The sequence below is a fragment of the Phocoena sinus genome, chromosome 2, assembly GCF_008692025.1.
Source record: "Phocoena sinus isolate mPhoSin1 chromosome 2, mPhoSin1.pri, whole genome shotgun sequence".
Classification (NCBI taxonomy): Eukaryota; Metazoa; Chordata; class Mammalia; order Artiodactyla; family Phocoenidae; genus Phocoena; species Phocoena sinus.
The window spans coordinates 44443764-44468894 of NC_045764.1; positions in this window are offsets into that span (position 1 = coordinate 44443764).

Below are 25131 nucleotides of genomic sequence, written 5' to 3' on the forward strand. Positions count from 1 at the left end.
GCTCCAACTTTCCAGGTTCATGTTGAGTTCTGAGCACAGAACTCAACTCCTCTCAGATGTGCGTTCAACATTGAGTATGAACTGATGATTCATTGTAGATTATTCTGCCTTCACCCCCTGCCCAGGCCCCCTTCATGCCCTGCCCTTCTCTGCTCTGCTCTGGGCTCCAGGAGGCTGACCCCTAAGGACCATGTGGCCACGTTGCTTTGCACGCTGACTTCCAGCTTTGTGGCTGTATTAGCTTGTTCAGGTACCCGGAACACATACCACCATCTGGTTTAGATGACAGAAATTCTTTTCTCACAGTTCTGGAGGCAGGAGAGTCTGAGATCAAGGTGTTGGCCAGGTTGGTTTCTCCTGAGGCCTCTCCTTGACCAGCTGAGACCATCTTCTCCTTCTTGTGTCTTTACATGAGCTACCCCCAAGCCCCCATCTGTGTGTCTGTGTTCGAATCTCCTCTTCTTATAAACACACCAGTCATATTGGATAACAGCCCCATTTTACCTTAATTACCTCTATAAAGGCCCTATCTTCAAATACACTTATATTGTGATGTGCTGGGTGTTTGGACTTCAGCACAGGAATTTTGGAAGGCATAGCTCAGCCCTTAATAGCAGCCAGTAGGAGGCATGGGCTGGGGATGAGAGGCGGGGGAGAGGCAAGGACCATTTTCTCCACCCTCCTCCTGCCCTAGCATCTCTCCCCCACCTGCTCTTTTCTGCTAACATCACTGTTCCCCCTCTCCCCCCAGGGGGGGCAACTGCTTCCCTGGCATTGGCCTCTGAGTGCTTCAGCCTCCTTTGTTGGTTCTTTCACCCCTGTCACTCCTCTGAAACTCTGCCTTAAGTAGAGCCTCTCCATTCGAACCACCTGAGGTAGATTCTGTTTCCTGCCAGGGGGCTGATGGGTACGGTTTGTTCATTCACGGTGTGTTCAGCCCCATCTGTCTTCCGCCTGCTTGTCCCAGACACCCAGACATACCACCCCTACCCAACGGAGAGGGGTCAGAATCCATGCTGATGGAACGCTGAGAACCAACATGATACTAAAGGAGAGAGGGTTCCTTCCCCCTTTGATGGTAAGGAAGGCTTCCTGGAGGAGGAAACACTGTGACTATAAGGGGGACAGACTCTGGTGAATGAAGAAGGATGTGAGATGGGACAGAGGTTATAGCCAAAGCCAGAGCAGAGAGCTCTCAAAGCAAGGATGGCCCTCTCCCAGCTGGGGTCCCTGGCGTCATCATCCACAAGGTCACCCAGCTAAAGCCTTGGCACCAGCATCAACCCTTCTCTTCCCCCTCCCCTCCACTTCCCATTCTTGGCTTGTCACTGAGGCCAGTTGATTCTCCTTCTGACACACTTCTCCCCTGTCTGTCTTCTTTTCTCCATCTCTCTGCCACTTCGGTGTGGTAGCCTGACATGCAGGGAGAGTGAGGTCTTATCTGGCCAGCATGGCCGGAAGAAAGGCAAAGAGAAGAGTCTTTTTTGGGCATCTACTTGATGCCTTGCACTAAGCTAGGTAGTTTATCTTTGACTTTCATAACATTCCTGGGATGTAAGTCGGTACTACCCCATTAGCAGATGAAGAAACTGACCCTCCGAGGTGCTCATGAACTGTGTTCTTTCCCCTGCTTTGAAGGTGCCTTTGAATTTGGACCTAGGGACAGATGAGGATTGGTGGCAGTCTGTCTCTGGGAGGCGACCAGGCAAGTTCCCAGGGTTGAGGGATTGCAGCGTGCCCCAAAGCTCAGCTGCTTAGAGACAGAGCTTGTGCGCAGAATTTAACGGGCAGGTTCTCCAGAGCCAGCTGGACACAACCTTTCAGGAGATCTGGATGGTCCTTGAAGGGAGGTTTTGTTTCTCTGGGCAGCTCTAGGTGTATTTTCACCCAGTGGGCCCCAGAGAGGAGACCAGAGCAAACTATTTTTTTTGTCCTGACTGCTTGTGAAATGGAGAATATTTTTAGCAGATTTGAAAGCTTTGGAGACAAATCCCATTACTCAGGGTCCAGCTCATAGCAGGCACTCAATAAACCTTTGTCGAATGTTGCTGAATGTTACTCATTGGCACAAATGATCCGTGGCGAATGCGCTTTAGGGGATTTGATGAAGATGTCAGCCAGCCTGACAGTAAAAAGTAATCTTTATGATGTCATAAAAAGGGACAGGGACCATAGCTTAGAATGTCATCGGTGAGCACAATAAATACTTCCCTGAAGTTCCTTTGCCCATCTGGAAACCGCGTTACATGCACTTTCAAAACCCGTGGCTCGTTTCAACGTTATGTAAAATGCCATTCTTTTAATGGGAAATGATGGGGTTTGCAACTAACCAAAGTGCACGATAATCACGTCCCCCTTGATTGATTTATGGGGCATGGAGTTTGCTTTAGAGAGTTACAGGAGGGATAGTGAGTGAGCAGGGTTTTCAGTGCCACCAAACACAGTCACTTTGGCTTCAGGGTACTGTTCCCTCCGTGGATTAAAAAACAAATGCATCTACGATGGATGGTGAGGTTCCTCTATTCAGCCAGCCAGCCAGCTCTTGCTGAGCATTTGCTGTGTGCCAGGCATGGTCCTAGGGATGCAGAGTTGAGAGGTCAGAGGTTCTACTCCCACGGGACTCACAGCCTAGTGGCAGCCAATGGCGAGAAAATGTCATGTGGTGGTGAGGGAGTCACTAGGGAGTTGTGCCCAGGTCACTAGGAGAGGACAGGGAAGGAACAGCAAAATGTGACTTGGATGGGTAAGGAGACATTCAGGAAAACTGAAGGGATTCTTGAGGGGTGATGCAGCGAGCAAGGTGAGGGGGCCCTGGGCCCAAGAAAGGGCATGGACTTGATGGAGGACTGGGAATGTGGGTAGCAGCTGGAGGAATGATGGGGGTGCTGAGGCTGGGCAGGGTGTCTCTGCCTGTCAAGGAGCCTGCACATTACCCTACCCCCTGCCTGATGGGGAAATCAAGTTGTAACTCTCTAACTTGGAGCCTGATCCTTGCTGGGCTGCCCTAGTGCATAGAAAGGTTTTCCTCACTTGGAACTGAGATCTGTCTCCCTGAGGTTGGAAATCAATAACCTTTGCTCTGGCACCTGCAAGATCCCAGAGTAAGCCTATCTTTTCGTCAGGTATTATTATTATTATTTATAGTTTATATTTTTATGAAGTTGACTGTTACAAAGGCTACCTCTTTAGATATGTGATGGTAAGCCTCCTCTAAATCTTCTCAAGGTCCAATATCACAGTCTCCTTGAAACTTTCCCTAAATGGCAAACTTCTGTTTTCCACACAATCCACAGTGTCATTTTCAATCTTAAAAATTTTTTCCGTTTATAAAAGTGATATATGCTTGCTGTAGAAAATTAGGAAAACACAGACGATGAAAAGAAGACAAATACAGCCAGTTTGTTGGGCACTTCTTTCAGCCAGACTCTCTCTGGATTGCCGCCCCTGCTGATTCTGGGGCACTCAGGTTCCTCTGAGTGATTAAATGCAGCCCAGTTTAACTCTTGGATCTCAGATTCGGTATAAATCTTGTCTCCTTGCCTCCCTCTGCACAGGCTCAAGCCGGGACCTCTCGGTCCTGTGTTTCTCCTCCCCTCCCTTTCAAGTGCCCTGGGATGGAGAGCAGGGAGAGCAAAGTGACTTTTTCCTTTATTTACCTGGACTGCCCTGGCCTCCCATTCTACCTGTCTGTTGGCTCTCCCTCTGTGGCAGGCACGAGAATGTTGGTGATCTTGTGGAGAACGTAGAGGAGTTATTTGGGGGAAACTGTGGAGCTCCCCCTGGCACTGTTCCCAGATGCAGGAGACAAGGTTCTTTGTATCCCCTGTCAAGTCACCAGCAAACTCAGCTCTGTCCTCTTGCTGGGCGGTGGGGTGGGTGATTCTCGCTCAGTGGGCTGCCTTTCTGGGTAAGGCACCATCCCCCGCCGCCCCCGTGCAGGTATCATTTGGCCCCCAGGAAGCATAGGCATCCTTACTGGGGCACATGGCAGGAGTGTGTGGAATCTGCATGTCTCTCCAGAAACTGTCATTGTCTTTTGTTGTGCTGTTGAATTCAGCGTGCTTATATCGAATTAGGATTTCATTAGAAGCTTTGTATCTTTGTTTATTATTGAAATGAATTTATTCACTTTTCGGCTATATCCTTTTTTAGGTTTTATTCTTAATGCTGTGCTAGATTTGTAAAATAAATTAGAGAGTATTCCTTCTTTTTCTGTACTTTGGAACAGTTTACATAATGTGAGAATTATCTGTTCCATGAACATTTGAAAGAACATGCTGTGACAACAGTCTGACCCTAAAGCCTTTTTTGGGGAGGGAATTTTTTGAAACTTGTTTGCTTCCTTCCATGCTTGCTGGTGATTGCAAAATTTTTTTCACTTCTCTTGGAGACAAATTTAGTAATTTGTGTCTTCCCAGAAGATGATCCATTTCATTGAGACTTTGAAATATACTAGCATGAAGTTGTACCACCTTATTCTCTTATAGTCAAAAAACCCCCTGCATATCTGTTCTTATGTCTTGTTTTTCATTCCTATATATTTTCTGTGATCTCTCTCTCTTTTTTTGGTGTTAGGATTTTCAGAGGTTTTTCTACCCAAATGCAAGTTTGTAGAACCTGGTCTTGGAATTACTGATCATTTCTACTAGTGGTTAATTTCTTTGTGTTCTGGTTTATTTTTATCATGCCTTCTCATTTACTATCCTTGGGCTTAAAAATTCTCAAGTTGAATGTTTATTTAGTATTTTTAAAAATAATACAAATGTTTAAATCTATGACTTTATTCTCAGACTGCAATCTGGTCCCTTTCTTTTAGTCCCCCAGCTTTCAGCCACAAAGTGTACACCATCTTGCAAATTTTTCCCAGACTCAGAAGAGCCCACTTTCCTCTTCCCTATTAGCAGCCCCTCCTTAGTGATTTCTGCTACAGCAAATCCACCTCTGGTGAATGACCTGCTTGCCTTGGAGTGGCTGCTACTGCACTTGGTCGGTGACCTTGGGCACACTTGAGGTGTGTTTGCTTCCTTTACACAGCCTGTAGGCTCCTCCTGCAACGAGCATGCCTTTAACTGTCCTGATTTCTCCTGGACTCTTGGTGGAACTCAATTGCCATAAGGTGGCACAAATTTTAGAACATTCCACCGTGAGATGGAAATGGCACCCAAGCTTGGCCTAGAGACTTTAGCCATCCTGAAGAGGTGGCTGTCTACACATTAGCCTGAAACACAGCCTCGCCAACCGCTCGACCCAAACTGATGCTCTGCGGAGGGTCTTCTTGTAACACTTGCTTCTTCTAACACTGACAAGAGAGCACTGGTGAAACAGCCAGCCCAGAGATGGGAAAATCCCCTGGAATGTCCCACCCACTCAACTCTAATGGTGCTAAGTAGCTGATGACTCGTGGCAGAGGAAACTCTGCCCAATGCGTTGACTTCGGGTCAGGACCCTGGCCATAAGATACACTGACCCCCAATTTACTGAAATAGTCTACATGCTCAGGCCCCCAGACACCCAGTGCTGGAACGCTAAGATCATATTCACAGGAGGTATTTTCCTATGCAATTGAATCCAAGGAGCTGATCACGAACTTGATCTTTGTTACCCATGTACACGTCCATATGAAGCAACCATACCTAAAGGGAAGCAACCCATCAGCAAGCAAGGCTATCATCTCTACTCCAAGGCCTGGATCTGTGCTTGAATCCACTGCAGGCATGGGGCTGGGATGCTGAAGGGGAAGGCCACCGTTCCCTGCAAAGTGGCTATATGCCACTGTGCCAGTGTCTCCAGAGACAACTTCCACAGGGCCCGCTGGTCTGGCTGGCTTCAGCCAATTATTGATACATTGTGCACAGCCCTGCCCTGCTGCCTGGCTGGGCTCCTGGACACCAGCGAGGCAGGGCTGGGGCACAGGGAGAACACGGGGAGTGACCGTATACTCTTCTCCTTTCTTTTGAGCAGGACACATTTAAAGAGGAGCCATACTCTCCTCTCTCTTTGTACCTTCTTTGATCTCAGCAGGTGGATGGAAATTTACGTAATGTCATCTGATGGTTCCTACTGCTCAGTTGCAGGACATCTGAACAGACATGAACTTGGACCCTGATTTTGCCTTGGGTAGTTCTACAGCCCTCGCCTCTGCTTTAAAATCACTTATGATGACCAATGGTTGCATCTGTATCCCTCTTGAAGTCATCTCTTGGGAGAAAGGAGGAACCATCTGGCTCATCCCCAAAGGGTGGTGGAGAGAGACCTCAGTTGGAAAGGTGTGAGCATATCTGTCCTGGGCCAGCAGGATATGTGAATGACTCTCCCTTATTCAAGCATAGATATGCACCATCTGAAATGGCTTTCCATAACTGTCCCAGTCAGGGACTCAGTGCCAACTCCTCATGGTGGTGGGTATGTCCACTTTCTATCTGATGTACCTGAAGGGAACCTGTGGACACCTTGCCCCAGCAATGCTAAGAAAACCACTCATCCTGGTGTCAGCCAAAGTCTGTGGAGGAACTTGCAGTTAACAAGCCTCCAAGAGCAGTATGGAGGTTCCTTAAAAACTAAAAATAGAACTACCATACGACCCAGCAATCCCACTACTGGGCATATACCCTGAGAAAACCAAAATTCAAAAAGAGTCATGTACCACAATGTTCATTGCAGCTCTATTTACAATAGCCAGGACACGGAAGCAACCTAAGTGTCCATCAACAGATGAATGGATAAAGAAGATGTGGCACATATATGCAATGGAATATTACTCAGCCATAAAAAGAAACGAAATTGAGTTATTTGTAGTGAGGTGGATGGACCTAGAGACTGTCATACAGAGTGAAGTAAGTCTGAAAGAGAAAAACAAATACCGTATGCTAATACATATATATGGAATCTAAAGAACCAAAAATGGTTCTGAAGAACCTAGAGGCAGGACAGGAATAAAGACGCAGACTTAGAGAATGGACATGAAAACATGGGGAGGGGGAAGGGTAAGCTGGGACAAAGTGAGAGAGTGGCATGGACTTACATATACTACCAAATGTAAAATAGATAGCTAGTGGGAAGCAGCTGCATAGCACAGGGAGATCAGCTTGGCGCTTTGTGATCACCTAGAGGGGTGGCATAGGGAGGGTGGGAGGGAGACGCAAGAGGGATGAGATATGGGGATATATGTGTACGTATAGCTGATTCACTTTGTTATATAGCAGAAACTAACACAACATTGTAAGGCAATTATTCTCCAATAAAGATGTTAAAAAAATAAAAGCCTCGAAGAGCCTGGGAGTGCACTGAGGGGGGACAAATCTGTGTGCCTGGGGGCTCCTTTCCTCCTCCCTTTTGGCAGTGGTGCATCGAGCTGTCTTAGCGGGTCTGAGTTAGATCAGTGGCAGAACCGCTGGTGTCAGCCTCTGAATTTGGGGTGCTGCCCTCCTTCTCCTGGTGAAGGAGCTTCTCTTGTTACAGAGTTGCATGTCTATAGCTGCCCCATAGCCCTACATATAGGTGGAGCTTAGTGGGGACCGGTTTCTCTCTCCTGGAGCTTTGGCATGCAGTCCATCCATGCCTGACCTAAGCTGGGGACAAGAGTGTGTGGGATCCCACAGACACTGCCATGTGCTCCTGTTTTCCCCAGAGGACCTCAATTTTCTATCTGCAGGACACGCGCTAGTGTGCGTGTCCTTTGCATGACAGTGCTAAAATTGTTGCTGCCACCTTCTCAGAACAATCCTATTCTAGATCCTGCCCTTTCGTGACTGTGAGTGGGTATAATATATCTGGAGGGGGTATATAATTTATCATAGCAACAGCTAATAATTACTGACTGTTACTACAGGCTGGTCACTCTGCTAACAGCTTTATATATATTAACTCACTTAGGGAGAGAAATATAATGATTTCTTCTTCTCTGTTCATTTCTCTTTTTTCCCCCAGAAAAGGAAACGGAGGCACAGAGAGGTTAAGAATTTGTCCAAAGTCACACAGCTATAAGTGGTGAAGCCAGGATTCAAGTTTGGGCCATCTGCCTCCAGAGCTTGGGCCATTAAAATCATCTGTGTTGATGACTTGCAAGTGGGCTGGAGGTGGTATTTGGGGGGTGAAAATAAAAAGTATTCTGGTCGTCTCTGAAAACAGCACCCCTCTGTCCAGTATAGTTGCATTATTTTCTGACCTCCAAGAAGAATCTCCTTACTTCCTCTTAATCCACGGATTTGCTTCTCACACAGAGCAAAGCCTTTTGCCCACCACTGACTGTGCCCCAAAATACACTGTATAGGTCTTATATCTGATATCACTTCTTCCAAGATTTTAGCAGCAGGTCGGCTATGAGGTCCAAGCTTTCAGAGGTGCTAGAGTTTCTGGGATTTTGTTTGTAAGCTTGCTTTGCTGTGTGTTCCTAGATTCCCAAGTGGGAAGTGTGGTGGGAGCAGCTGTGGTCCATCCCCGAGGCTGCCCAGGTGTGGGCTCTGTCACCCACAGTCCTTGCAGCTAGGCTCTGGCTGCCCCCAAACACTGCAGCTCCTGAGATTTGGAAGGAGAAGGTGACCACGTGAGGTGTGGGCTGTGACAGCTTCACTAGAGGTCCCGGGAGCCCGAGCAGGGTGGGAGGTGACCCTGGCACTGACAGCCGAGACGGTGGTATCCTCATCAGCTGGTCATGACCAAGGCAGCAGCTGGTTGTCTGGAGTCTTTTCTAGAAGCTCAGCTCTGGGTCTGCTCCTCCAGCCCTGCCATGAGTTTCATAAGGACCTAATTCCCTTTCTGTGTAAACTAGGTAGAGTGTTCCATGTTATCTGCCACTTGTTGCTGTTACTTTGTGAGCTGTTGTTTTTTTTTAACACAATTGGTTCAGATTGAGCCCACGATAAACTAAAACCCTCAGATTTCTTTTCCCATTAATGTTCTTGGGCATCCTCCATCTGGGTGCGTGGGAGCAACTAAACTTATCTGCATTGGGCCTAGCAACCCAGCCAGTGAGGTCCTTTGAATACTCGTCTCTGTGGGAAGCCTGCCACTGAGAACCGCACTGTTCCCAGTGCCAAAACCTTGTACTGTGGCTGCAGGATGCTGTCTCCAACTGGCTTTCTGCCAAGGATTCTCTTGGCCTGTTCTCTGCTCCTGGGAAGGAGCGGTCTGGGGAGCTCTTCAGTGCATCTACCTTTCTCTCTGTCTCCTGGGTGACCCCGGGGTTACTGACTCTAGCCTCCCTCCCCTCCCCTGGGGGTAGGCATCTCCATTTTTCCAGAGGCTGCCCTGCAGAGTCTTGCACATGCTTTGTGGGTGGGACCATAGGTATAGTCTGGGTACATTTCCCCTCAAGAATTCCTTTTTTTTAACATCTTTATTGGGGTATAATTGCTTTACAATGGTGTGTTAGTTTCTGCTTTATAACAAAGTGAATCAGTTATACATATACATATGAAGAATTCCTTTCAGGAAGGTGTCTTTTCTAATACCCAGACCTCCTAGTGAAGTGTGTGAAGTTTTACTGTTGTTGTATAGTTTTTCAACCGGCAACTTATGACCCTTTAATAGGATATAAAATTGATTTTAGGTCTGGACGAACATCAAATATATAGAATCGAAGTTCATTATAAACACGAAGGATAAGTAGTGTCTTGAGCATCTATTGTTATTTGTAGGTGTGTACGTATGGGTAGCAATCAGGGGTCCACAAGAGAAACAAAACCAGTAGAAGGTATGCATATCTATCTGTGCATATGCATTCATATCTGTATATAAATACATATCTGTATATATATCTATATATTTATATCTATATATAGAGAGAGAGATTGATTTTGAGGAATTGGTTTAGGTAATTGTGGGGTCTGCCTAGGCAGTTCTTTTTTGTTTTATAAATTTATTTATTTATTTTTGGCTGCCTTGGGTCTTTGTTGCTGCACGCGGGCTTCCTCTAGTTGAGGTGAGCAGGGGCTACTCTTCATTGTTGTGCGCGGGCTTCTCACTGCTGTGGCTTCTCTTGTTGTGGAGCATGGGCTCTAGGCCCGCGGGCTTCAGTAGTTGTGGCTCGCGGGCTCTAGAGAGCAGGCTCAGTAGTTGTGGCGCACGGGCTTCATTGCTCCACGGCATGTAGGATCTTCCCAGACCAGGGATTGAACCCGTATCCCCTGCACTGGCAGGCGGATTCTTAACCACTGCGCCACCAGGGAAGCCCCCTTGGCAGTTCTTAAATCCATAGGAAAGGCCAGCAGGAGGAGCAGGCTGGACCTCTCAGTCACAAGTTGAAGTTTCTGTACACAGGTGGGATTTCTTCTACTTTAGGGAAGCCTCAGCTTTGTGCTTAAAGCCTTTCAGTTGATGGAACCAGACCTCTCAGATTATCTACGGTAATCTTCCTTATTTAATGACAAATATCATATGATATCACTTATATGTGGAATCTAAAATAAATGATGCAAATGAACTTATATACAAAACAGAAATAGGCCCACAGACATAGCAAAAAAACCTTACGGTTACCAAAGGGGAAAGGGGGGGAGGGATGTATTAGGAGTTTGGGATTAACATAATCACACGACTATATATAAAATAGATAACCAACAAGGACCTGCTGTATAGCACAGGGAACTATACTCAATATTTTGTAATAACCTATAAGGGAAAAGAATCTGAAAAGGAATATATACATACATACATATATAAAACTATATATTATATATAAATATATAACATATATTTATTATATAATATATTTATTATATAAATATATAATATATACTTTATATAAATATATAATATATATGATTTATATAAATATATAATTTATATATATAAAACTGAATCAATTTGCTGTACACCTGAAACTAACACTAACATTGTAAATCAACTATACTTCAATTAAAAAATAAAATGAAAAAAAGCAAAAAAATAAAGTAAACTGATGACAGAGTTTAGTCCCATCTCCAGGAACCCCTCACAAGGACACCTAGCTTGTGTTTGAATCCCTGGGGACTGTAGCCTGGCCAAGCTGATGCATAAAACTATCCGAAAAAGTGTGTATACTGGATGGTGATTAAAAATGAATTTCTTACTGTAAAATATAATTTGAAAAACTCAGGGGAAATAAATCAGCCCTGCTGCCCTCTGTTTTGCGGGCAGATGCATTCAGACCCGTCCCCTTTCTTCAGTCACACCCTCTAGGCTTTTCAGACCTGGGGGGTGAAGTGGGCAGGCAGGTGTTTACTTTAGTTGTGTCTGATGTTTCACTTTCCTCCAATGGCATGGGGTCAGCCATGTGGAGCAAAGGTAACTGACACCCCGGGGCACTGGCTCCCTGGACCGCGGGCAAACCCGGAAATAGGGACCGCTCACAGCCGGGCTCTGGGAATGAGCCTCACTGTTGTCGGAGGACAGAGGAAGAATCTGCTTCCTGTGCCTTCAGGGTGAGTCCTAAGAGCCCAAGATTCACCTCCTTGTAAGAGGAAGTGGTGGGTAGTCCCAGAGTGGAGAAGCTTGCAGGCACGCAAAACTCCCCAACCCTGATGTCAGAAAACGTCTAAGGAGGCGATTCGAGAAGGATATGAGAATGTTGCTTCTCCTTTATACAGTTTCTCATCCCTCCTGCAGTTCGGCTCTCCCGGGTTGTTTTATAAAGGAACAGCTGACTCATATTTCCCAAGCAGAAGATATTGGTGAGGAAGGAATATATGACATCATGGATAAACAGAGAAGTCCTTAATTTTTAATGTGTATACTAGTGTTGCAGGAAGGAGGACCCCTTCTAGGGCCCAAGCATGGACTCTTGTCTAACACTTGGAAATGAATTGCCCCAGGAGACACACCTGCTGACAAAGAAAGAGACTTTATCGGGAAGGGGAGCCTGGGCAGAGAGCAGCAGGGTAAGGAAACCCAGGAGAACTGCTCTGCCACGTGGCTCACAGTCTCAGGTTTTATGGTGATGGGGTTAGTTTCTGGGTTGTCTCTGGCCAATCATTCTGACTCAGGGTCCTTTCTGGTGGCACGTGCATCGCTCAGCCAAGGTGGATTCCAGCGAGAAGGATTCTGGGAGGTTAGTAGGACACATGGACTGGCGTTTCCTTTCTCCTTTTGACTGTTCCCTAATTCTTCTGGTTGATGGTAGCTTGTTAGTCCTGCGTTCCTTACTGGGAACTCCTGTTGTAAGATAACTCTTGCAAGTGGTTACTATCTTGCCTGGCCAGGGCAAGCAGTTTCGGTCAGTGGTTCCCCTAACAATAGTAGAGCATCATAAATGGGATCTTATCTAAATTGTGTGTGTCTTCCTTAGGGAGCAATTCAGTCGCTCCACGAGTAAGCCAGGTGACCTGCAGGGAGCTGGGCTATGACGCTAAGATGAATGCCTACGAGGAGACAGAAGGGGACATGGAATCTCAACACAGTGAGAGTTCTGAGTGGCGAGCACACACGGTGGGGCAGGGAGGGCATGAAATGGTGAGTGCCAATGATGCGCCAGGCATTGTAGTTGGCACTGGGGATTGGGTAGCAAGCAGGACAGAGATTGAGCTGGGATCTAGGTGGGGAGATTAGCATCATAACAGATGTTAACCAGTCACCCCAATGCCAATCCCTGGCCCTGCCATGGGCACACTGCCATGAGGTCCTGCTTCAAGTTTAGTTTCAGGTTTCCTGTAGAATTCCTGTTCTGGAGGGGCCCACTGGTACCCTCCCCACACTAGCCACTAGCCCGAATAGGATCTTACTTGAGAAAGTGACATTCCCCAAGTAACGTCACTGCAATAGAGAAATTCCTCTCTTTGACAGTCAATTCCCTGTGACCAGCAGATTAGATGGATGAAGTTTGCGTGAACCGTTCTGTTTGGCTTTAGAAGCACACACGATAGTTTCCTTCTTTGTCCCTCCAAAGAGCTTTCTTGGCCCCTTGCATCTGAATACGTATTAGATCTTGCTCCTCCATCCCCCACCCTCCCTGTCCTATTTATAACTTTCAGCTGTTGGCAGGTCTGCAGTGCTGGGCCTTCTGGGAGACATACGCAGAGCAAGATGCCTGTGGGTTGTCTGGGAACACGGGTTGGGGTGATGTAGACACCCAGGCCAGTCTTTTCTTTCAGAATTTATAGGGAAGACTTGGCTTTCGAGAGCCAGGGGTTTTGTGATGGAACAGTCGTGTGCCTGGAGCACAGCGAGCTGGGGTGGGGGGCGCATCCCACTTAGGCCGGAACTGGCTAAAACCAGCTTTTGGACTCACAAATTAGTCAATAACTCTCTAGCAAAAATTAGAAATAGCTGTTTCAGTTATAAGTTGTCTTAGCTACAATAACTTTTTTTTTTTTCTTTTTAAACAGAAAGTGAGATGTTTGGGATAAAATTTAAATAAGGGTTTTGGGCAGAGAGTGTTTTCTGGACCAAAGATGCAAATTTTGGTTTTGACCCAACCAAAGAAGTTGGGTCACTTTGTGGTGTGTAAATGGGTCTGGTGAGAAATGTGCCAGGAGGAGGTTAGTGGAGGTGGAGACTGATGGATGGTTGGGCTGCCTTTAGGTAGAAATCATCCATGCTAGGCTGGCCCCGATAAGTGTAAGTGTAAATAATTCCAGATTGACCTCTGATTTCTTTGCTGGGGTTCAGAAAGCTACACTTCCCCAAGGCTTTACCTGCTTATTGTCAAGGAAATAAACACCATTTGAGAACTTGCTTCCCCAAATCTGATTTTCCTCCTTCTGAGAAGCTGCTGGTGAAGTTCTTGTTTTTAACTCTTTCACCCACATTTCTATCCATCAATTCAGTTTGGATCATGAGTCTTTTTCTGTGACTGGAAAGATCCTGCTGGAGCATCATCATCATAACTTTTCCAGAGTTTTTTGTTTTTTTTTAAATTTTATTTTTTAAGTTGCTCTTCCTGGGATTTATGCCCCTTTGGTTTTTTCACTTCACGAAGCCTCAGATTAAAAAATGTGTTTCCGATGCTCAGTATCGTGGCCTGAGATGCGCCCGTAGAGAGGACTTCTTCACTTAAATTTGTCTCGGGCTTTAACACCTCAAACCCGTTGTAGTCCAAGTCATCAGAGCTCCAAAGCTCCAGGCTGGGGCAGTGAGGTGTGGAGTGTTGCTAACTTATCAGATGAGCCCAGGCACTCAGAGCAGCCCTGGCTCATGCATGGACTCAGACAAAGTGACTGAGGTCAAAATATTATATCCCCAAAGCCATGTCAAGATGCATCTGTGTAAACTGGAAGGGGAGAAGTGGTCCATCTTTGTCTCAGATCATGTAGAGTCCTTGCTGTGAACAAAACAAGCATTTATTCCTGTCTCTTCAGTGTTCTTTGTTCATATGGTTGGTTAAGCTTTCAACCTGAAGAGTCACTTATTTGTTTGTTTTATTGAAGTATAATTGATTTACAATTTCAGTTAGTTTTAGGTGTACAGCAAAGTGATCCAGTTTTATATATATATTCTTTTTCAGATTTTTGCCCCCTTATAGGTTATTACAAAATATTAAATATAGTTCCCTGTGCTATACAGTAGGTCCTTGTTGGTTGTCTATTTTGTTCATGTATTTCTCTCTTTTGCTGGTACATATTGACCCCATAGGGCAGGGTCTGTGTTTTAGGCCAATCCTTAGTCTCCAGGCTGGTGAGGGAGGAATAGTCAGAATCGAGAGATGGTTGTTGAATGACTGAGTGAGTGTATGATGGTTGACTTTATTGTCAACTTGACTGGGCTAAGGGATGCCCAGATAGCTGGGAAAACAGTATTACTGGATGTGTCTATGAGGGTTTTTCCAGAAGAGAAGCATTAGAATCAGTAGACTGAGTAAAGAGCATCCTCACCAGTGCTGGTTGGGCATCTGCCAGTCTGTTGAGGGCTTGAATAGAACAAAAAGGTGGAAGAAGGGTAAATCTGCTCTCTGCTGGAGCTGAAACATCAAACTCCTCCTGCCCTTAGACATTGGTAGTCTTGATTCTTCTGTCTTTGGACTCTGACTGGAACTTACACCATCAGCTCCCTGATTCTCAGTCCTTTGAACTTGAGCTGTATTATACCATGGACTTTCCTGGTTCTTCAGCTTGCAGATAGGCAGATTGTGGGAGTTCTCAGCCTCTGTAATTGCATGAGCCAATCCCTATTATCTATCTATCTATTTATCTCTCCATCGATCGGTCCTGTTTCTCTGGAGAACTCTGACTAGTAGAGAATCAGTGATCTGTCCCTGGTCTGTGGAGCCAAGGTTGCTGTTATGCTGTTTGTCTCAGTGGGGACTTATCCCAAACAGGGAGGTCTTGGGTGGACCATAAGAGTCTGGGCCAGGCTGCAGGGGGCAAGGAGAACAGAGATGGGTGCTGCCAGGTATGCACTAGGTGGTGACTGCCCTGACTTCTCAGGGCCTCTGTTTCTTCATTTGTAAAAAGAGCTAATAGAAGATGGTTTCACCAAATGCCTGTACGGTGAGTCCTCTAAAGAACTCGCTGGCCATCCAGTTTCTTTTTATATTCCTGTAATGCAGAGGGAGAGAGGGAAATTATCCATTTGTGCCCTGCAGTGGTGTATATGAGGTGGTGGTAATCCAGGCCAGTGACAGCCAGCCCTGCCAGACCTGCCTGCCCTTTCCAGGGCAAGTATGTAGTCACGCCCTGTCTACTCTGCTGAAATGAAACTTGTAGTTTACATAACCTACCCACCCAGATAACTAAAAAGAATAAGGCCTTCACTGTTAAATAAAGAAGAAATAGCAAGAAATATTTATAAGAAAATATTTTGTATTTAATAATGAAGTAGAAGTGTTTCAGTGAATGAATTCTGGTTTTTGAGATGTAAGACAATATTCAACTGAATAATTTTGAAACTTTAACAATATTTGACCTTTTAAAATCAGGGCTAATATATTTATACACATCTGTAGGATTACCATGAACACAATTTCTTTAGATGTTGTGAAGCACCTATTCAGGTGTGCTTATTGGCAATCAGGATACTGTGATACAGTAGGTAACAGGATTTTCCGAAATGGTGAACAACTTTTGGCATTTGTTCATAAATGAGGAAAAGAATCATTTTTTTTTCATAGTAGTTACATTCCTGGAAAACTATCTATGTAAAAAAATTTCCTTGTTTTTGTATCTAAAATGGAGTTAGTTTCAAGCTCAGTTATTATAAGCAGATTTTTCACCTATGTGACTGTCTCTAAGTACATTAGACAATTGTACAGGACACAGGACAATTCTTTATTGTGCAGAACAGTCCCTGCATTGAGACATCTGACATCCCTGTTTCCTGGCCGCTGAATGCCAGTAGCCCTTGGGCCCTGCCATCATTATGGCAATGAAAACCTCCCCACATTTCTAGCAAGTTCCCTGTGATGAGTTTCTGCCCTGTTGGAAACATTTGCTCTGGGTGGGCATGCAAAGTTTCTAGACAGGATCGATTACAGACTCAGGATCATCTAGAAAAGAAAACAGTAAAATCTTTCAGTGAGGGACAGTAGCTAAAAGGGATAAAAAGCAATAATAGGGAACGAGAGGGTATATTACAATTTTTTTTGTTGTTGAAGTGTATTTCACTTACAATATTATATTAGTTTCAGGTGTACCACATAGTGATTTGGTATTTATATACATTATAAAATGATAGCCATGATAAGTCTAGTTACCATCTGTCACCATACAAAGTTATTACAATATTATTGATCATATTCCCTATGTGGTGCATTTACATCCCTGTGATTCATTTATTTTGTGACTGGAGAGCTGTACCTCTTAATCTCTCCCACCCATTTCACTGCCCACCCCCCACCAGGAACCACCTGTTTGTTCTCTGTATCTCTGAGTCTCTTTCTGTTTTGTTATGTTGTTTCATTTGTTTTGTTTTTTAGATTCCACAGGTTAAGTGAAATCATATGGTATTTGTCTTTCAAATAATGAATACTTTTCTTGATTGCACTTGTATCAATTAAAATGCGTTGGGCTGCAAGTAAAGAAAATTCACCTAGAACCAGCTTAATCAATAAGGAAATACACCCTCACATACGGGGGAAATTGAGAGGTACGGAATATTGCCAACTGTGAAATGATGCAGTGAGTATATATTCTGGAGCCAGACTAGCTGGGTTTGTATTCTAGACTCACAATTTATTAGCTAGTTGTATTGTCTTTGGCAAGTGACCTAACTTTTCTCTGTCTCAGTTCTATCATCTGTAAAATGGGGTAGATTGTACCCACCTCATAGGATTAAACGAGTTAATATAGGTAAAAGTGCAGAACAGGGCTTGGTGCTTAGTGTTAGCTGTTATCATTGTCATTAGCATCACAAAAACAGTTTGGCTATTTAGAATCATCTTGATTTTCCTATGGTAAGACCCTGAGCAGAGAATCCAACCACACTGTAACCAGACTATAGAAACCAAGAGGTAATTGCAAGTGTTGTTTGAAACTGTAAGTTTGTTGTATTTTGTTACACAGCAACAGAAAACTAATGCAGCTGGCTTCCTCCTAAGGCTGTTTCCTTGGGCGTTTGCAGGAGGGCTGCCAGGAGTAATTGGTGCCAAATACACCTCCAGTGGGAGAAAAAGGGACCACTTCATTATCTGATTTTCCTTAAGGACAAAGAAAACTTCTCCAAAAGTCCCCAGAAAATTTTCTCTCGTATCTCATTAATTGATGGAATTGGGTCAATGTACTTGCTCCTTAATGAATTGCTGATGGCGGGACTGGTATTACCACAGTTTTTTACACAATGTCAAGTTTGAAAATGGGACAACTAAAAATACACTTAAATGGAAAAAAAATTGGCAGTGAAGAGATAAGATAAAAAATTATCAAATACTTAAATCTTTTTGTACGTTCCATATTCCCATCCATGGTCCACTTTCCAAGCATGTAGAATGAAATCTGGATCCTTGGATTGAATAGAATTTAAGATGTTTAGGGAAGCCCGATCACTGATTGCCTTTGGGAGATGAAGGAAGGCGGGGTGGGGGTGGGCATCCAGGTTCCGGCCTCAGTCTCGTGTATGTGGAGTTCTGAGGCACCTACGGGATCTCCAATGTTCAGTGGGCAGTTTGAAAATAGGAATCGCGAGCTTAGCAATGAATGTCAGTGGTGGACTTGAGGGTCCCTTTGGGACTCTCTTCTAAGTGATATTCTCTTTTTCTGTAGAGCTACCAGCAGGTAAGTGTCTGGCTCAATGTCTTTGTGGCTCTTGGGTAAGAGTAGAGTATGTCCTTCATTTGTAAGGTTGCATGATAGCAGATTTAAAACATCTATCAGAAGTTATGTATTTACCCAGGATAAAGCCATGCAATAATTCTACAAGAGCTAACATTTTCATCTATTTTATACTTGCCCTGATTTTTTTATGAACCATCATTTTATGTCTCATGAAGAGCAGGTTTTATTTCTAATAGAATAGGACAAAAGTAGGTGTGACTTGGAGAAGATTCATGAGGTTGGTGTGAATTGTGTATCTGTCAGGGAGCTGGCAGGGGGCAGATGGCACAAGCCAAAAGGTTATTTGGAAAGCTTTAGTGAAAGGACTATTTTAATGCGAGCAGTGATAAGGGAAACCCACTGGGGAAGGTGAAGCACCCTGGCGCTAGTAGCAGCCAGGAGCTGTCACCACCCAGAGGGCATGGTTACTGGAACTAGAGTTGTAGCTATAGGAGATAACACAGCCACTACCAACCTGCGGTCCAGCAGGGAGGGTGCTGGAGAGTAAATGCCCTGACCTCTTTTTTTGACCTCTAATCTTCAGAAGGCATCCATCAGAGTGATGCAGTGGGGAAGTGGATCTGGAGGTGCTAATGGGGATTATCCAGCATAGGTTATGTAAAACACACTGTGTGTAATCACCTCCTTTTTGATTTTGTTTTGACACAGAAAGACATTTATGGTGTGCCCATCCATCCACCCATCCATCCATCCTCCCATCCATCCACCATTCTATCTATTCTGTTTATCTACCTAATTCTTTTTAAAATAGCAGCTTTATTGAGACATAATTCACATAAAATTACTATGAAATGATCCTTTTGTACCATAAACTTTTCCCTTTTAAAGTGTACAATCCAGTGATTTTTACAGTCTTTATTGATTTTTTAAATGTACATAAGGAAAGTTTTTAAAGACCTGCTATTTGCCCCAAAGTGTGCAGGAAGTTTGGAGAAACGAATAAGCTGAGAGATATAGCACCAAAACGGTGGTCTTCAAAGATTCTGAGCTGAAAGACCAGTTTTCACATTTCCAGTCCTTGGTGGACAGATATGTGGTCACAGTGCACAAGACTTGTAGCCTGGGCCATGTACACCTCCGCGCGTGAGTCCAGTGATGTCCACACTGGTCTACGTGCTGATCGACCAGCCAGATCCCTTGATCTCATGCTTGGATATCATGGCGATTTCAGATTGCTGCACAAGTTCCTAAGTGCTCATTCCCAATTTGTGGACCGGTAAGAACAGGTCTCAGACGGGCACTGGTCTGTGAATCACATTTTAAGTAACACTACACTAGAGGAAACTTCTAGAAAATCAGTACCCTTATAGTTTTCTTCCTGGTTCTCTTTTTTTTTTATACACAGATTCTTTTCTCCTAGGTCTTAGTCACCTCCTGGGCTCAGCCGTGGCCTCTGAGCTTCCCCACAAAGCCACGTTGCCATCGGGAGGCAAGTCCCAAATGCTGCTGACAGGCGGTTTAGAACTGGAGCTGGCGCTCAGCCATGATCTCAAGCCCTGCACAACCACACGTGATCTCCTCTCCAGTTTCCTGATCTCTGTGGATACTCCTGGATTCTCAGACACTCAGCCGTTTGGGGACCAGGGGAAGAAGCAGAGCTGGGAGCTTCCAGGCCCTCAGGCAATATTTAAAGAGAGGTCATCGGCTAGGTGCGGATAGTTACCCCATGCAAAACTGTAATAATAGCCGAGTACTGGGAAACCTTTATTGAGATGTAGCAGTCAAACCACACAGTTGTTAAGCAACCATAATGATGTCTTAAATAATCAGTTCAGCCGGTCTCTATTTAACAAAATAGCTGCCTATTAAACATAAATTAAGTACAGAGTTAAATGTCTCCAGGACACAAAAACCCCAAAACGACTGCCAAACGTAGAATGGAGCCTCTGGCTGGAATGAGCTAGGAGAGCACCGCCTCGTCTGGGTGTGCTCTGGGCTGGATAGAGCAGGAGTCCCGTCCCACTGCCCAGCTGTCTGTGCTTGAAGAAGAAGATTTCCCAGGGTTGGGGTGTGGGGGAGGACTGGCTTTGCAGTACACTTCAGTCCTGATTATGTTTCATAAGTCTTTTACTTTCATAGACATTCCCGAATATGCCAGAAATACAGAAATGCCTCCGAGAAGTCTTGTGAGGTCTCTGTGGCCTCGAAAATGCCAGAATGATTGTAAGTTCTTCCCCTTCTCCCCACTCCTACTCCTCTGCCATAGACAGGTCTTTATCCTGTGCTTGGACCACAGTAAGAGATTTCCAGCCCTCAAGCTCCTTCCAAACCATTCTCTACCCTGCCTTATTCACCCTCCCTCCCTCCCTTTTTTCCTCCCTACCTCTCTTCCTTCCTTCCCTCCTTCTTTCCTTCCTTCCCTCCTTTCTTCCTTCCTTCCTTCCCACCTCCCTCTCTTCTGGAAATACTTACTTTGCACCTACTATGTGCTAAACACTCCGGTAGCAATACAGTAGCAGCAAAAACAGACCCCTGGGGCTTCTATTTTGGTGGGAGAGGCAGCCATTGATCAGCGTGCTCTTTCTAAGACACAGTCTGACCTCAGACTCTTTGGATCTTCTCTCCACTGATCTCTAAGTCTCCAGGAATAAAAACCCTGTTTATTTCCATGCTCATTTCCTGCATCTTCCACCTTCCTCCCTACAGGCCAGCCACTAAGTACACCCATTGAGTTATGTTGCTTAGGGCTCCTTCTGGGGACCACCTGCGTGGACTTTACCTAGGATTATATTGAGAGTTTAGAATGCATATTCCCAGGATCCTTCCCAGATCTACGGAACTGGAATTTTTTTGTTGGTTGGGCTGGAGAATCAGCCTTTAATTTTTAAAAAAAATTTATTTATTTGTTTTTTATGGAATATAGTTGATTTACAATGCTGTGTTAGTTTCTGCTGTACAGCAAAGTGAATCAGTTATACATATACATATATCAACTCTTTTTTTAGCTTCTTTCCCCATATAGGTCATTACAGAGTATTGAGTGGAGTTCCCTGTGCTATACAGTAGGTCTTTATTAGTTATCTATTTTATATATAGTAGTGTGTATATGTCATTCCGAATCTCCCAATTTATCCCCCCCACTTTACCCTCTGGTAACCATAAGTTTGTTTTCTACATCTGTGACTCTATTTCTGTTTTGTAGATAAGTTCCTTGGTACCCTTTTTTTAGATTCCGCATATAATGGATTGGAGACCTTTAATTTTTTATCAGGTTCCCCAGGCAACCTTGCTGCATGCCAAGATCAGTAAGTCACCACTGGTCAGCCTTTCCCCAGTTTTTCCTGCATCCAGGCCTTTGCTGCCAGCCTCCCTTGTCCTGGCCCTCAATCCTGTAGATCCGCCTGGGGACTCCGATCTGTCAAGGCTCAACTCAGTGTCTCAACCTCTATGTCTTTTTCTGACCCTCCCCCATAGCTGAGCCGGTGGCTCCCTCCTAGGGTCCTGCCTCTCTTTGCCAATGCACATACCCACAGAGATGGCTGGCCAAGTCCTAATCAGTTCAGAGCTCTGTTGATATAGCTGTGCCCTCTGGGAGAGTCCCCGCAGGCCAGCTCCTTTGCACAGCTCAGTCCCTGGATGGCTCACTGCTAGCTGGCCCCAGCTTCCAGTGGGGTAATGCAAGAACTGCAGTGTATAGTGGTCAAGAGAAAAGGTTCAAGTCCTGGCCCCTTCACTCTCTGGCTCTGTAGCATTGTGCACGTAACCTCTCGGAACCTGTTTGCCCAAGTGTAAGTGGGGATGTCGACTGAAAAAAATGACAACCTAAAAGTTGAGTTACGTTTTATTTGGTGAGCAAAACTGAGGACTTAAGCCCAGGGCACAGCATCTCAAATAGCTCTGAGAGACTGCTCCGAAGAGGTAAGGGGGGAAGCAGGACATATAGGAGTTTTTGCAACAAAGACCAGGTAGTTGGAACATCAAAGGATTCTAATTAAAGAAACCAGACATCTCAAGTTAAAGAATTGAGTGTTTTTCTGTGTATGGGAAGATGCAAGAGTTTGGGCTCACTGAAATCATTCGTTTGATAGCACCAGAGCTATCGGGCCATTATCCTGTGTTTCCTCATCCTGAGTCTCCTCAGGGTGCACTGCTGGGATGGCGGTGGCTGCAGCGGCTGATAGCTTGGTGGCAGGATTTCTGTTTCCATCCCGAGTTCCCTCAGGGCTCACCACCGTGGGCTGCTGTAGTGGCTGATGGCTGCAATATCCTTTGTTTACTAATACGGCAGGCAGCATTCTTAGTCCACAGGGATAATCCACCTGACTTGTGGGGTTGTCTCGAGGAATAAAGAATCAAAGCATGTAATAATTCTCCAAACCAGTGCTTTCACACTCGAATGTGCCCAGGAACCACCTGGCTGTCTTGTTGAAATGCAGGTTCTGATAACCAACCTCTGGAGCAGTGGCTCCAAAGGTTGGTTATGAGTAGTGTTATTGACATTAAAACCAGTGTGCATATGAAAAATCCCAGGGAAGCTTTTCATGAAAGCACGAGGTACTTCAGTTTGGAAAGGGAAACCCTAGGGGTGTCTGCTACCAGTCAGTTGGGCTCAGTGTAGAGGTCAGAAAGTGGCTCCCACAACCTGTCAGTTATGCACCTCCAGATGTGATACTGTCTTTTTCTCCCCTCTACCCCGGGGGGGAAGCGGATGGACGGCTGTGAACATCGGGACGGGCGCTGGCTTTTCCCTAGGCGGTGGCACAGGGGTACCGGGCGCACAGCCTGACCTTGCCCCGCCTCTGCCGGGAGCGCGCATGCGCAGAAACTTTGTCATGTATTCAATGCGTCTAAATGCTATGGGAGATATATTTGGGGCGCTTTGCATCACCTACATCTTCATTTTCTTACTGCCACTCTTCATCCTCCCACCCCCCTCCCACCATCGAAACAGCTCTTGCTAAGAGCATTAATTACCTTCTGTTACTGCAAATACCAGATATTTCCTTGTCCTCTTTCTTGACCTCTCATCAGTGTTGAACAATGACGATCACTCCCTCCTTCTTGGAGCACTCTCTTCCTCTGACTATCCTGAGTGCCACTCTCCTGATTTTGCAGGATTGCAGGATTGCCCTTTTCTATTGGCGTTAAACGTCGGAACTCCTTAAGAACTGAATCCTAGGCTCTCTCTCCTCTCCTGTCTTTATCCTTGGGAAGTCTCATTCACCCCAGTTGTAAGTCTTAAAAGTCGGTAGGTCATGTAAATCTGGTACCACTTAGATGAGAATGGCACAGTCATTTATTTGTATGTCAACTCCACAGAACTTCTGAACAATTGCCAACCAGCTCTTAAGAGCTCTCAAAGGCACCTCAAGATCAGAACGTCCAAAACCACACTTGTGATCTCTCTTGCTTCAGTCTGTCAATTTCCAGGTTTCCCAAATCAGTGACTGACCCCAGTTTATAGGGGGAACACCTAAATATCATCCTCAACACCCCTTTCTCTCACTTCCCACGTTTTATGCGTGCACAAGTCTTTTTGATTTGACGTCTTAGAGTCTCTCTCAAAATCTGTCCACTTTGCTTAATCCCCATCACCACCACATCTGTAGGGCTGTGATTGTTATTTTGGTTTTGAGCTTCACCTGTCTCTTCCTCTACTGGAGGAGACCGGGAAAGCCAAGTATCCCACAAAGTCGAGGACAAGCAATGGATTTCATCTCTTTTTTCTAAGGATAGTTTCATTCAATATGGTGGGAAACAATTCTTGTGGGATGGCTTGGACCACTGATGCAGGATGGCTTGGACCAAATTAGTCTAGGCTTGGTTTTCTTTTGTGAGGTGGGATTGGAGTTCATCTCTTGCCGCCTACCAGAAAACTCTTCCTAAGGGTGTAGGCACTGCTGTTTCACGTGGATGACCTGACTGATAAGGATAGGAGCGAGAAATTGTATCAGTGTCTGTTGTATGATTAATTTTGCTTCCCACATTTTAAAAGTGAATTCATTTGCTCTACATAATAGTCTGGACACATGTTTTCTTTGTTCATCCATTTACTCATTTGTCTGGGAAGATCTGTTTTGGGGAGTAATTTTTGCTTTATTGAGGAGACAGTGTAATCCATAATGAGAAAATTTCCATCTTCATGCTTCTGCTGAGGACTGTGTGAGTGTAAGAAGCGTGGTGGTGAAGAATGGCAGAGCCCGTCCTGGTCCTTGACTTTGCCCCTTGTCTGAAGGGCTCCCTGGGAGCAGGTGTCAGAGCTCCCAACTCAACTTTGTGAGCTGAAACCTTGGTTTTTAGATTTGTTTATTTGTTTGTTTATTTATTTATAGAATTTTGTTATAAATCTAGATCCAAAGCACAAGTTTTAATCCTTAGTTTTCTTTTATTTAGCTGGAAGTCAGTGTACAGTGTTTGCACTCAGACTACTTGGGTTCAAATTCTAGTTAAGCCTCTTACTTGCTAGCTGTGCATTATGGGGCACATGACTTACCTTTTCTTTGCTGTAGTCTCCTCAAGCGTAAATTGGGGATCATAATAATACTTCACCGTTAGTGTAGTGAGGATTAAACAGGATGGTGTGTGCTGTAGAGCACTTAGCTCAAGACCTTGTTTTTGGTGGCTATCTTTTTCTTTTCTTTTCTTTTTGACATCACTATCTTTGTTTTTTTCCAGTTTGTTCTTTCTCATCATCTTTTCTTGGCATACTGTTTCTATCTATGCCTCAAACATGGGCTTTCCTGAAGGTTCTATCCTTAATCTGTTTCTTTTTTTTCTTACTCAACACATATTTCGGAGGGTGATTTAATTTAATCTTGTGGTGCCAGCTCTCCTTTCTTTGGTTATGACCCCGAGATCTGGGCCCCCAGCCCAGCCCCTTTACTGCAAAGCTCAGACCACATTGCTAGAGACCTGCTCGGTGTTTCCACGTGGATGTCTCTTGAGCACTTTTGAGTCTGAGCCCACCTTTCTGTCCCACCTCCTCTCCTTGACAATAGCAACTCAGCCTTCTCTT